General features: G+C 45.7%; 1 protein-coding gene across 2 annotated transcripts in view; it reads right to left on the bottom strand.

Moving 5' to 3' along the window:
- The window catches only part of NCALD (neurocalcin delta), a 58,059-nt gene extending 49,332 nt beyond the window's left edge, over window positions 1–8,727 (bottom strand). The window contains exon 1 of one of the 2 annotated variants that reach the window (XM_023920694.2): window positions 8,423–8,727. The gene's annotated coding sequence lies outside the window, so the exon portion shown is untranslated. Of the gene's footprint in view, window positions 1–8,394 lie in introns of both variants that reach the window. The other variant, XM_086881386.1, reaches the window with a different exon arrangement.
- Window positions 8,728–12,979: the final 4,252 nt, after the last annotated feature.

Raw genomic sequence — 12,979 nt, 5'->3', positions numbered from 1 at the left:
TGAGGAAGTAAAATTGCCTGAAATACTGAAATATCCCTCAGTGCAGACACAGGAGCATGCAGCTGTCCCATTCGGCCTGCAGATCCCCTCTTCTCCCCACTCGAGTCATTCCTCTGCTTAAAAATGTTATTTTGGGAAAGAAATAATGGGAATAGCACTGCAAAAGCACGGGGAATTCAGCAAACAAAAGAAAAGCTGCTATTTTTGAGACTGTATCAAACTGGTATTTGTGGCTTGTTTTAACCCCTTGTCTCCCAGCTACGTCCCCAACTCCCTAATTTGGAGTGCCATCCACAAACATGGTGGGAGCAGCATGCAGGAAAGGTATGTCTTACTACAGGCTCTTGGAGCAACACCACAGCCTACTTGTAACTGGCACATGGTGAACTAATAGTGAAATACTCTTTGATTTCTAATCAGATTCCTTGAATTGAGCTAGGGGTTCCTGCAAGGGTCCCAGTGTCTAATAAAAAGGGTAAAAGTCAGGCAAGCAGTTACCCCTGTTAGTGCTTCTGTTGCTTTTTGTCATATCTGAAAGAATTGTATTTTTCTAATTGAAGCATCTCAAACATTATGTGTCCATGGTGAGTGGAGGGGTCTGACTCTGCACAGCATCAGAGAACCCTGCCCCAGCTTCTCAGCAAAAACGCCAGAAAAGAACCTGAATCTGCCAAGGCTGCAGATCCAGTCAAGCAGTATAAATTCATCTTTAACAAATTCACCAAGACCTCCACAGAGCTGATGTGGAGCATGTTATACTCATGTTTCACCAGCTCTCACTTCTTCTTGCCACTGGTGTGGCTAAAGCAGCCAGGTCTCTTTGAAGCCCTGGCCAGGGCTGGCATGGCTCTCTTGCCTGCAGCATCCTGTGCCAAGGGAAGGCACAGGTGACATCTGGACCATTACTGCAGATGGCTCTGCAGTTTCTCCTGACAAAAGCAGCCCTTCTGGGCTAAAACCAAGCAGAAAAGAGGCAAAATAGGAAACAAATGTGGGGGAACCACTGCCCTGATGATACTGGAGGAAGAACAACCAAAGTTTGAGCTTCTTGTTTTCAGTTCCTAAAGCAATCCTATTCTGCCCAAGTGCCGCTGTGCATGTTGGCCAGGACTGCCATGCATGCCATGGAGCTAGCAGCAGGGACAGGGGATGCTCTCTCACAGGCAATCTCATTTCTGAATTGTCAGAAAAGAATTCTCTTTGTTTCATAAGGATGACTCTACACAGTGCTCCCTGGATTTTCTTTTCCAAAAGCAGTATGAGAAAATAAATATCTATTTTTTTGTCCAGAAAGAGTTCCTTTTTGCATTGCCTCTGACCTTCCCAAATCCCAGCACTTCTGCCTTTCACTGAGTTCTGCTTTTCAGCTTTACCTTAGTGGTGACAAGGGGGACTTCCTTGGCAGGAGTCACTCGGCTCCTTCGTCAGTCCCTGTCAGGAGAGGCAAAGCAAAACACAAATGGTCTTTCTGCAGAAGTTCCCACTACCCAGCAACTCTTCAGTAACTCAGAGACCAGAGAGTCTACGCAGACATCAGAGCTGCAAGTGGTTTAATATCATGTGCCATCAAACATTACATGCCTTGCAATTCACGTTGGGGATTTTGATTAAGGAAACCCTTGAACACGGCAAGGAAGAACTGTGAATTCTGATAATGTTCTCAATTTTTAGCAGTAATTGAAAATGAAGGGTGAAGTGAAATAATTGAACATGAAAGCTGTTTGCTGTGTCAAATCAGCAATAATACTCAAGTGAGATGAGATCATGACTAGACTGAAAGATGAATCCTTGGCCAGCCATAATTTTGCACTCTTCTCATCCACATCACCCTGTGAAATAAAAACACAGGCTACCCTTCTGGTGGGACTGTTTCAGTAGGGTCAGAAGGCCTTTACATGAAAAGCCTATACAAGATAAACAGCAATGAATAGGACTCTTGACAGACAGGTCCAGAGGACAACAGACAGTGCTTCTGCTGGGATATAATTGCTCTAATTGGACCTGGGCTTGTGAAGATGGTAAAGCTAAAGAGGACTCTGCAATCATGCTGCCATTCTGCACAAAAGAATACTGTTGTGATAGGAAGCACATAGCAGTTGTGGAAATAATCAGCAGCTTTGTGCTTGCTTCACCCTGGTATCTTGGATTTGCAAGCACAACATCAGCAGAATATTTTCTTTAAAGGTTCTCAGGGCTGAATTGCTTCACGAAGTCTCTTTGAGTGTTATTCAGCTGAAGTTAGACACTTCATATGTGCTGGATCCATCATGTTTTTGCAGTCCTGGAGCAGATGCAGAAAGATTGTGAGGCATAATCAGGAAATCTTGCTGCTCTAGGAACGAGGGAATTTGGTAAGGGAAGAAGCCAATTTTAACTTGTCTTCTCTTGGGTAATAGCCTGTAAACCACCTGATCTGCTTGACTAATAAAACCTCTCTACAAGTAACGTTGGGTGTCTCCAAAAGCTGATTTATTCTATTTTTAACAGTAGAACAAGCATGAAACTATTGTTGTCAAGTAGCAGGCACTGCACAAGGGTTGACTGTGCAGTGTTCCTCCAGCCCTACTTTGAACCCAGTGCCCAGAAGAGAGAGCAGCCCTGTTAGCCACAGCTACACCACACGGCAGCAAAACAACATCGGTGCATCATTGCTAACACAGGCAGAGAATTTCACTCTCCTGACTCCTTCAGACAGCTCTGTTTCACAAAAGCCTTGTCTGGCCTGTTCTGCACATGTCCAGGGGTGTGAGGCAGCACTGCCAGAGGTCCCTGCATGGGCAGATGCAGCAGTGCAAGAACAGTGACAGGCAGCCTGCCCTGGACACATCCTGCCAGCACGAGCTCACTCAGCTCTGCCAAGGACTCTCCTTCTCCCCTTGTCCCACCCCTCCCAGTCCACCCCGTGGCCGGACAGCCTGGCTCCCAAAGCCCCATTCTCATGACAATGAAATTCACCACACAGCTAAGAAGCTTTGTGACACGTTTGACAGGTAAACACGTCTCAAAGCCTTTCAGCTCCCATGTGCAGACGCAGCTGAAATGCTGCCTCCTGCTCCTTTGCAGTTCCTAAGTACATGTGCAAAAATGCAGTTGTGATGTTCAGGAACCGCTCGTGTCCCACCTGTAAACGAGCACTTGCACCTCAAGCGAGGCCACTTGTCCCTAAAGAGCCAACCTGGCTTACTGCACCCTCCCTAATAGAAATGGTCATCTGCAGTGACACCCTGAAGCTCCTGCCCTGTGCTCCAATTGCAGATACCAGACACGGGTGGCAGGATGTGCATCACCCAAAATGTGAGCGATGGGACAGACATCTTCCCCAGCGCCCAGGCAAAATGACAGGGCTGGGTGCAGCTGGGTGTAGGAAGGTGGCCCTGGGCAGCCATGGGAAAATGGTCTTGATCCTCAGAGCACTCTGGGGGTGACAGCATCCCTGGGTCACCAGAAACCGTGTCACCAGCCATCCCATTTGTCCATGCCATCCTTGGGGTCACAGGTCCACATTTCCCCTCTTCCTGTCCTGACATTTCCTCTGGAGTAGCACTGTGACTGTCACTCAGCAGGACTGTGATAGATGTACGGGGATCATCAAAGCATCAAGCATGCCCCACACTCAGCTTCTGCCTCCTCCCACTGCCATCCTTGCTTTGTGCATCACAGACTTGATAAGGACATAAGGACCTGACCAATGCCCCATTAAGGTGGTGGGAAAAATAGGGAAAAATTTGCCATGGATGATGCTCTCCTAAAAAGTGCATGACTCAAACAAAAGTGCATGGGGATTTACCAACACAAGCCCAGCTAAAAAACACAAGACATGTTTGTTTCCAGCTAGTATGTCTATGATAAGCCATAGATTGTCACAAGAATATAAAACATAAGGATTGACATTGGTGGGTTTTACACAGCTAAAACTTTGCACAACACTGTGAACATGTACTGCAAAAAAACCCTGAACTACAAAAGAAGATAAACAGAGCTAAACCACAACCCCTCCTCAGCTATCTTCTGTGAAAGAAGGCGTGGCTGGGAATTTCAGGTGCTGGGCAAATTGAAACCAGCGTTTCAGACCAAGCGACAAGCTTCTTGGCTTTTCTGCATGTAAATCAGATCCTTACATTATCTCAGTGTCATTTCGTGGCTGAAAGCAATTCAGCAGCTATCAGCACAGCCAGACTGAAATTCAGCAGAACAGGATCTGAGCCCTTCAGCTCATAATGATTAGATGATTCTGTGGAAATGACTCTTACGAAAAAATGAAGTTCAGCAGAAAACTGACAGTGTGTGAAGACCACAGAAGGGAGAGGAACTTTACAACTCAGCCTTCACATTTTCCACCTATAGGATTTCAACATTTGCTAAAGTTGTAGTAAGGGCAGCTTCTTCACAGTGCTCCCTCTGGGAAATATCACATTCAGCAATTCCTGAATTACAGTTTCTAATTATATTTTCATAGTGTAATGCTGTCTGAAATGCAAATTTGATGACAGAATAATTCAATCCATATAAAATAATTACAAAATTACTGTTTCTCAACCCTCAACTCATACTCCCCGCTATTTAATAAGACAAATTTAACAGCAGCAAAAGTACAGCCAAAACACAGTCTTTTTTTTAAACTGTTATCTGACTACAACTGTCTGCATAGATTTTGGCTCACCACAGAAGATTATTTCTAAAATATGACTACCAAAAACATTCCATTAGTATTTTTTTTGCTTTAGCTTGGAACCGACAGTCAGGTCAACTTTTATTTTGCATTCATAGTACCCTACCCATGGCATATGTGTTTAATTGGAAAAGCAACTGCTGGTTAAAATGCCAAATCTCTACTGCAGCTCAGCTATCATTTAAACCAGTTGTTCCTGATGTTGATGCAGACATTAAATTAGCACAGTGTAATGATTTTTAGCAGAGTGGGAATCAACTTCTGCAATAAGTAATTTAAGATCCTGAAACTCCATACTGAAACATCAGTTCCCACTGACAACTGCCACCCTCTACAGGGGATTTTATTCCCCCCATGAATATTGCCTAAGCATTAGCTAGGACCTTTAAAAAGCAGAAATTGCGTTCTGTTTGAAAAAATTCAAGGAGTAGTGTTCTGCATTTCAAGGGGTTTTTAGGTTTTATTATGATTCTGGCCTAAATTTAGATTGTCATTGCCCATCAATTCAATCAGATCAAGGTAGAGCACACTGAGTGTGTTATTATTATGAGGCTAGAGGCATCAACAGCTCACATCTGTTTTTCATTTCCCTGCTGTATCCAGTTGTGTGAGAAGTGACTTGAGGAGATCTCAGACGTGACTTTAGCCAAGGTTTCTCCTAAGGTGAAGTGCTCCAATTCCTTGGGAATTGCTGGTCTGCTCACCCTTTGCCTTGGATAAGAGACTGCAGGAAGAGATCATCCTTTCCTCATGTGTGTGCAAAAGGGGTGACATTTTCAAATGGCATGAAGGCTGATAGGAAGTAGGAGGGTCAGTCTAGATGCCCCTAAAAGAAGGTGGAGTGCTGCCAAGCCCATGCGTGTCTCACCTTTTTTCTCTTCACGTCAGAGGATTTCAAGCCCAAGTGAACTGGCAGTGTCACAGTTGCAGCGTTGGGCAGAAGGTGAAGGATGGGCTGCAGCCACCTTCCCCTCTCAGTGATGGGAAGGAACCTACAGGCAGTTTGCCCTTTCCTCATGGTGGGTGGAAGCATGGCAGCACAGAGATGGTTTAGCATTTCATGGGATGCTTAGCATTGCACTGCCTGGCAGCTTCACACACTGCCTAGGTAAACCTGAGTGCTTGTGCAAAGGGTTTGGTACAGAGCTGACCAGTGAAAACCATGAAATCATCAAGCAGAGGCACATAGCCCCAGGATGACTCTCACATGCCATTCCCTGCCCTCCTGAGCAGAGCTCTGTGTCACCTCCATTTGCAGATTCTGGCACTGCATGTGATCTGCCTGCCTGCCTGCAACTCATTCCCATCTCTGGGGCAAAATGGGTGGAGCCTGGCGATGGGATGCCCAAAGCCCCCAGAGACTCATCAGGAGGGGACAGAGCTGTCACTCTGCCAGGCAGGATGCACCTCTGTGCAACCTCAGTGGCACTTACCAACTTCCCCTACAATACTGCCTCTCAGACCACAGCATGGACAGGACCCTTCTGCTAAAATATAAAGCAGTTTATCATTCTTCACTTTAAGGTCAAGTTAGAGCCTTTTCAAGACTACCTCAGTATCACTGAAGAAAGATAAGTCTATTCCATCTGGAGATAAGGAAGGTATTTCTAATAAGTAGCTCCTGAGCAAAAGTTGCATCAATTATTTTTCCCTTTTCAGGTGGCTTCAAGGCATCAAAGGCTATAGGACACTGTATTCAAGCCTAAATGAATGAGCATAAGCCTCAGCCCACACTAAGCATCATCACTCAAGCCAAATCTGGGAGGTGACGGCAGCTACACATGGAGTCAAATCCTGCAGACATGAGGGTGAATAACTTCTCTTGAATGGCAGGTGCCACTCAGCTCAAATCTGTCCCCATACTCCTTGGTCCCTCTGCAGATTTACCCCAGCAGTATCAGCTGGTGAACAGGCAGACCTCAGAGGGTGGTGGGCTGTATAAACCACCTCCTGTCCTCCTCCTAGCCCTCTCTGGGGAAGTCACACGCAGACAGAGGGGGATGGACTGCCATGGGCTGAAACACAACTCCCCACAGCAGCTGGGGAGCAGCTGTGCCCAGGTGGGTTGCCCAGGCAGGGATGCCAGGAGCCCACGCACTCCCCGTGGCCAGGCTGCACGTGGGGTGCCAACACCTCCAACGCTGCAAGGCTCCTGAAAACCTGGGCAAAACTCACCTGTGAGGAGCCAGGCAATCGAGATTCCTCAGGCACTGGTGCAGTGGCATCGGGTGGAGAATTTTATAAAGACAATTTGAAATATTTCAGCCCCCCAGCAATGATGTTTTAGGGCATAAGAGGTGAACTGGAAAGAACTGGTGAGATAACACCAAGTGAAACGGTTTAGACATTTCTGATACATTTATCCTTGTTCCCTGCTAAGAATGCCAAATGCAGTGAAATCCAGAGCACTAAGCAATAACTTCCTTAGAGAAGTGCCTTCAGTTTTAACGCCTGTCTTGGCTCTCTTTCTGAAACAATTACTTATGCTGCATTTGATAATATTAGGATAATTTTTATAGATTTTTAAAAAAATCTTTTACTGCTTTATGTTTTAAATTGTTTTGTACTTCTACATCATTTTAGACCAACAGCTGCTTTAGAGAATCATTACCATTATTGATAAACCCTTTGAACTTTGAGGGGAAGGGAACAGGAGTATATAATTAGAGAAGATAAGAAAGATCTAACACACTTTTCCAGGAAACAACGCACATGATGCTTCAGCTGTAATCTGTTCTTAAAACAAATCTATATGTTCCCACACAAACAAACTCAGCCTGTGGCACTAAACTTCAGGAGCTCTGGGATATCCCTCCCCACAACAGCCACCTCGGAGTAAGTGCAATGGAGAAACAGACTCAAACTCCCTCTTGTTTTTACAAAAAGACACAAATAGCATTTCATTTTTCAATCACTGTGGTGATTGAAAATTCATGCTGCTCATGCTGCAGTTCTTTTTTTAGCTATTCTAGCTGCTCTCAATGCACAACAGAAAAAAAAAAAAATAAAAAGAGAGAAAAAACAAGCCCTGTGTGTGTGCTTGTGAGAAAATGGGTGAAAGCCTGTGTTACGGCAGTGCTGCTCTCTTGGCATATTTGAGATAGTTTTTCAGGAAGGTTTCGATTCTTTCCTCTGTAAACACCGAGGGCGCCGCGTGCCCCCGGAGAGGGGCAGAAAGCCCGGGGAGCGCGCCGGGTGCGGGGACTCCGCTGAACAAAGATGATTTAAATGCTCCAACTTTGAGAGTTGGATCTTGAGCTGTTCCCGGCTGCATTGACCGCTGGCTTCCCCCTCGCTGGACACACTGGGTACAAACCCGACTGAACCGGGCAGCATTAAAAAAACTACAAATTCCAGCAGCGGTATAAAAACACAATGCCTAAACATCATTTCTTTTAACTCCCGAACGCATTAGCCTAGGCTTACTCACATTCATTTATATTCCTAAAGTGTCAAATGAGAACGATATCATTTTATTCTCCTTTCATGGATCATTAATCTATATTTAACTCCGTTTTGCCGTCTACACACAGAATTAGTAACTGGAAGCTGCTTTGCATTTATCTGATAGCGCTGGGCTTGTTCATCAAGGCAAACTTCCAGCCAAAACAAACAAGTGGAAAAAAAGAAAAAAAAAAAAAAATCAGTCACGGATACAAGCTGCTTTCTAGTCTATTATTTTTTTTTTAAATAAAAAAAAAAAAAAAAAGGAAAATAATCCAAACCTGATGAGAACATAAAGCAAGCGGTTACCTCGCAGTGCAGAAAGGCAAGTTTTTAATAGTCCATGCTCCGGCAGCCCCGAGGATGAGCGGCGGCGGGGATGTCTCCAGCATCCAGCGGGCTCCCTGCCTTTGGTGCGCGGCCGGGGCCGCAGGCTCGGCCCCCCGTGACGTCAAGGCGGCCGTCACATGGCCCGCGAGCGCTGGTTGTCCTGGCAACGCCAGCCCTGCTCCCAAATTATTTCAATAGGTCATCTGTCACACTGCGCCACGCTGGAGCGCCCGGACGGCCCGAACACCGCGGGCTCGTCCCATCGCCGCCTCGCTCTCCCTCCCGCCTCCCCAGGCTCCGGCAGAGAAAAAAGACATTCTACACCTGGTTTGCCCAAGCAAAGGGGCGCAAGAGCTGCCCTCCGAGGATGCCGGGGCACCTAGCTAAAATTAGGGTCTTTCTAAATGACACACAGCTGAAGTTTTATTCATAGCCGCAGAGACAGATGCTTGGTCAGCCGCGTTTGCCCAGACTGGGGGCGAGGCAGCAGCCGTGCAGGGCTGGTCCCCAGATCGGCCTCCTGTCCTCTAGCCTCGGTACCTGCTCCCTCTGCTAGCCTGCACCTGATGCTCCTGATGCTTCTCCAGCTGCTCCCAGCAAAACACCACGGGAAGGGGGACAAAGCAGCACAGCTCTGATTCTGATTCACCTGTGCAGCCTTGTCCTGCAGGAAGAGACGCAACACCAGTGTCTCCATTTTCCTTGTAACTCTAGCTAAAATCCACTCCTTCCTCCAGATTGCCTTTTTTTCTCCCTCTCCACCTTACCAGAGCCCTGCATGTACATGCATACACCAGGAGTAGGACACAGAAGATGCTGGAGAAGGGAAAGACTTTCACCTGTGAGAAGCAGGGAGGAAAGACAAAGAGCAACAAGAAAATACTTCTGAGTTCGTCGGGTTTGGAGGAGTGGACAGTGAGGTGGAAAGAAAACTGAACAGCGGATCTCAGAGGGTTGTGGCAAGCCAATTGCAAGAGGCAATGGCAGAAATTGGTGCATAGAAAGTTCCACCTGAACAGGAGGAAAAGCTTCTTTACTTTGAGGGTGACAGAGCACTGCAACAGGCTGCACAGAAGGACTGTGGAGTCTCCTTCTCTGGAGCTATTCAAAAGCTTTTTGGATGCAATCCTGAGTAATGTGCTCTGGGGAACCCTGCTTGAGCAGGGAAATTGAACTAGGTGACCTTCAGTGGTCCCTTCTAATCATTCTGTGAGCCTGGGATCAGCAACACCCAATTCTGGTTTACACAGCATTCAGTGAGCAGGGCATCTCCCACACAGTTCATCAGCAGCCTCTCCATCACCAGAACTGCACTGGGGATTTCTTGGGCAGCTGGTATCAGGGGGCAAAGCCCTTTGGGATCCTGAGCTGCCCCCTGAGCCTCAGGGCAAAGCAGTGAAGAGGGCTCAGAGTTATTACAATAGAATAAGGCAGTCTCCACTGTCTAAAACTCATGCCATAAAAAGAAGATATTCATAATTAGCTAGGAAACCTGTGACTGTTTAACAAAACAAGAATAATGTGATGAATTAAAAAAACCCCACTGATTACTGCATGTGTTGCACATAATCCCACATATTAATCCAATATAGAAGGCTGAAACTTCATGTCAACACCCACCAATAAAATTGTATCATAACTTACAGATGTATTCTTTCACTTAATGGCAATGTTTGTACAATACTACATAAAGTTTGGGTTTGCAGTTTAAAAAGATATCTCTCAACACTGTGTAGTGCATTCCTTTCTATTGGTCTGACAAAAATGCATGCACCTGAGAGATTTTAATGGTTCTTAATTCTTATAAAAGCCTCTTCACACAAGGGGAACACAGGCACAACACAGGCATTTTGATGGTCACAAAACATTCAAGAAAACCATTTTGCTGGTTCCCTAAAGAGCTGGCAGAGACAGCCAGGCAGGATCATAGAATCATAGAATGGTTCTGGTTCAAAGGGACCTTAGAGTGCACCTGCTTTCAATCCCTGTGCCATGGGCAGGGACACCTTTCACTAGATCAGGTTGCCCAAAGCCCCAGCCAACCTGGCCTTGAACACTTCCAGCAATGGAACACCAGCCACTTCTCTGGGCAACCTATTTCAGTGTCTCACCACCCCCACAGAGAATAAGTTCTTCCTAATATCTAATCTCAGCCTGCACTCTTTCAGTTTAAAGCCACTACCCCTTGCCCTGTCATTACATGCCTTTGTAACAAGTCCCTCACCATCTTTCTTCTAAACCCCTTTGGGTACTGCAAGGCTGTTCTACAGCCTCCCCAGATCCTTCTCTTCTCCAGGCTGGAGAACCCCAACTCTCACAGACCCTCAAGGACCTGCTCTGCTCCTGTGTAAGTCTGGTCCTCCACGCCTGCAGACACATGGGTATGCAGAGCTTCATCCTCCAGCATAAAGATAGCCCTTTTCACTCACCTTTACAGGATATTTCTGCTGCAGTACAAGAGCTTGGAGGAGTTTTTAAACCATGCACAGTGTTTATAAGGGGGTACTAATTATATGTTGAGAGGGTTATAATTTTCATCCAGCTGAAAGGTGCTAAGTGAAAAAAATGCTCTGAAGAACATATGATAATGGCAGTGTAGGGTTGGATGTTCCCAGTTCCCAAGGCTTGGCAGAGCTTTTCCCGCACCTCCCCAGTGATGTGGCTCCTCCACAGGGAGATTTTCTGAATTGCTGACTGAAATCCCTACTTCTCTGCAGTGCTTGGTGTGACTGTCAAAGCTTTCCAGGACCAGGGTCAAGGGAGACCTTACACCATGCAGACAGATGCAGAAATGAAAGCAACTGGACGGCATCTGTCCCTCAGAGAGCTGAGGTATCCTGCTAGAAGTGGCAGGAAAACCTATATTCCCTGAATTAACTTTTCCATGATAAAACCTCCAGCATAAAAACAGCTTCCTCTATAGTTTCAATCAACCAAGTGAGTTCAAAGCAATGAGACATGGGTACTAACAGGAAAAATACCAAATAGATATTTTATGCAGAGAAGGACTTGTGAGTGATGGCTGATGAAGAAGTCAAAATGAACTGGCAGACTAGAAAGCTTAGAGTAGTTTAGTTTAGTTTAGTTTAGTTTAGTTTAGTTTAGTTTAGTTTAGTTTAGTTTAGTTTAGTTCAGTTTAGTTCAGAAAGCTTGGGGCTTTTAAAAGTGTTTTGTTTTATTTAGTTTAGTTTAGATTAGTTTAGTTCAGCGAGTTCAGTTTTAGCTGGCAGTCCAGAAAGCCAACTGATTCCTGGGCTGCATCAAAAGGAGAAAATTCGAGGAGAAATAAGAAATGATGAACAATCATCAACTTGGAGTGCAACAAGGAAAAGTGTAGGATTCTGTACCAGGATAGGGCAACCCAGGATGTACAGACAGAATGGGGAAGGAGAGGCTGGGAAGCAGCACCAGAGAAAGGGACCTGGGGGTCCTGGTAGATGGAAGGTTGAATATGAGTCAGCAGTGGATGATCTTTGGGGTTCCTTCCTACCCTTAACATTCTGCAATTTATAATCTGAAGCCTGCTGAGAAACAAAGGCACTGCATCCATCTGGAACCATGATAAGAAGGCACTCCTCCTCCTGGTACAAGAACATGATGCCTCTTGGGGAGACGTTTCTGTCATGCATTTGGGACCACCTCTGGCCCTCCCACCCCTCTGAGTCTGGGGCCCATGGAGGGAATGGGGGTTGGCTCCTTCATCCTTGGGTGATGGACAATCTGCCAAAACTTCACTGACTGCAGCAAAGTGTGTCATGTGTCATAAAACACACACAGATGTCTCAAATACCTAAACCTAGGGCAGACATGCATCAGGACCTGTGTGATAACTTACACACAAATGCAGTACTACAAGGTAGGGCACCATCCAGCTTTCCCCCCTGCACTTCTTTTGTCTCCACAGAGCTAACAATAGATAACATTTGTTTGCCCATAAAATGGAAGACATGCAGGGAGCAGAAACTCTATATGGGTTGATCTTTGAACCCACAAGACTAGATCTTCCCTGGCGTCAATCCCCGCTCTCAGGAAGGAGCCACATCCATGCAAGCAGCTGCAAATCTACTCTTGGCTTTCCTCTTATCAAAACAACACTTAGAAAGTGTTTCATCTTGGAATCTTCCCTCAAATGTCCACTACTTTTTACTGTTTTTAAAAATAAAAGGAAGGAAAAAGGCACTAGGCACGATTTTGATGTAATAAATATAAAGAACAAACCACATGTGTTTTGTTAGCCTCTGCAGCTTGCTGTTTGAAAGAGTGGCTAATGTTTCCATTGGCATTGGTTACATAGATAAAAAGGAGACAGAAACAGGGCTCAGCAAACTTGTCATGTTGACTTTTGCTCTTGTAGAAAAACAACATGGAAAAAACCCACAGGAAAAGACATTTTAGTTTTGATACATCTGTCATGGCACTACTAGCACAGGGTGTTTTGAAACAAAAACAAGAAGAGAAAGTGGTTCAGCCCACCCTGTTCACTGATGGTGGCTCAGTGAAAGAGTTATTGTTTGAGTCAAATCAGGTGGAAGACAG

The sequence above is a fragment of the Cyanistes caeruleus genome, chromosome 1 (assembly GCF_971803275.1).
Source record: "Cyanistes caeruleus chromosome 1, bCyaCae1.hap1.1, whole genome shotgun sequence".
In the NCBI taxonomy this organism is placed as follows: Eukaryota; Metazoa; Chordata; class Aves; order Passeriformes; family Paridae; genus Cyanistes; species Cyanistes caeruleus.
The sequence above is the reverse complement of the archived record's forward strand: the minus strand, read 5'-3'. Positions and strand labels throughout refer to the sequence as shown.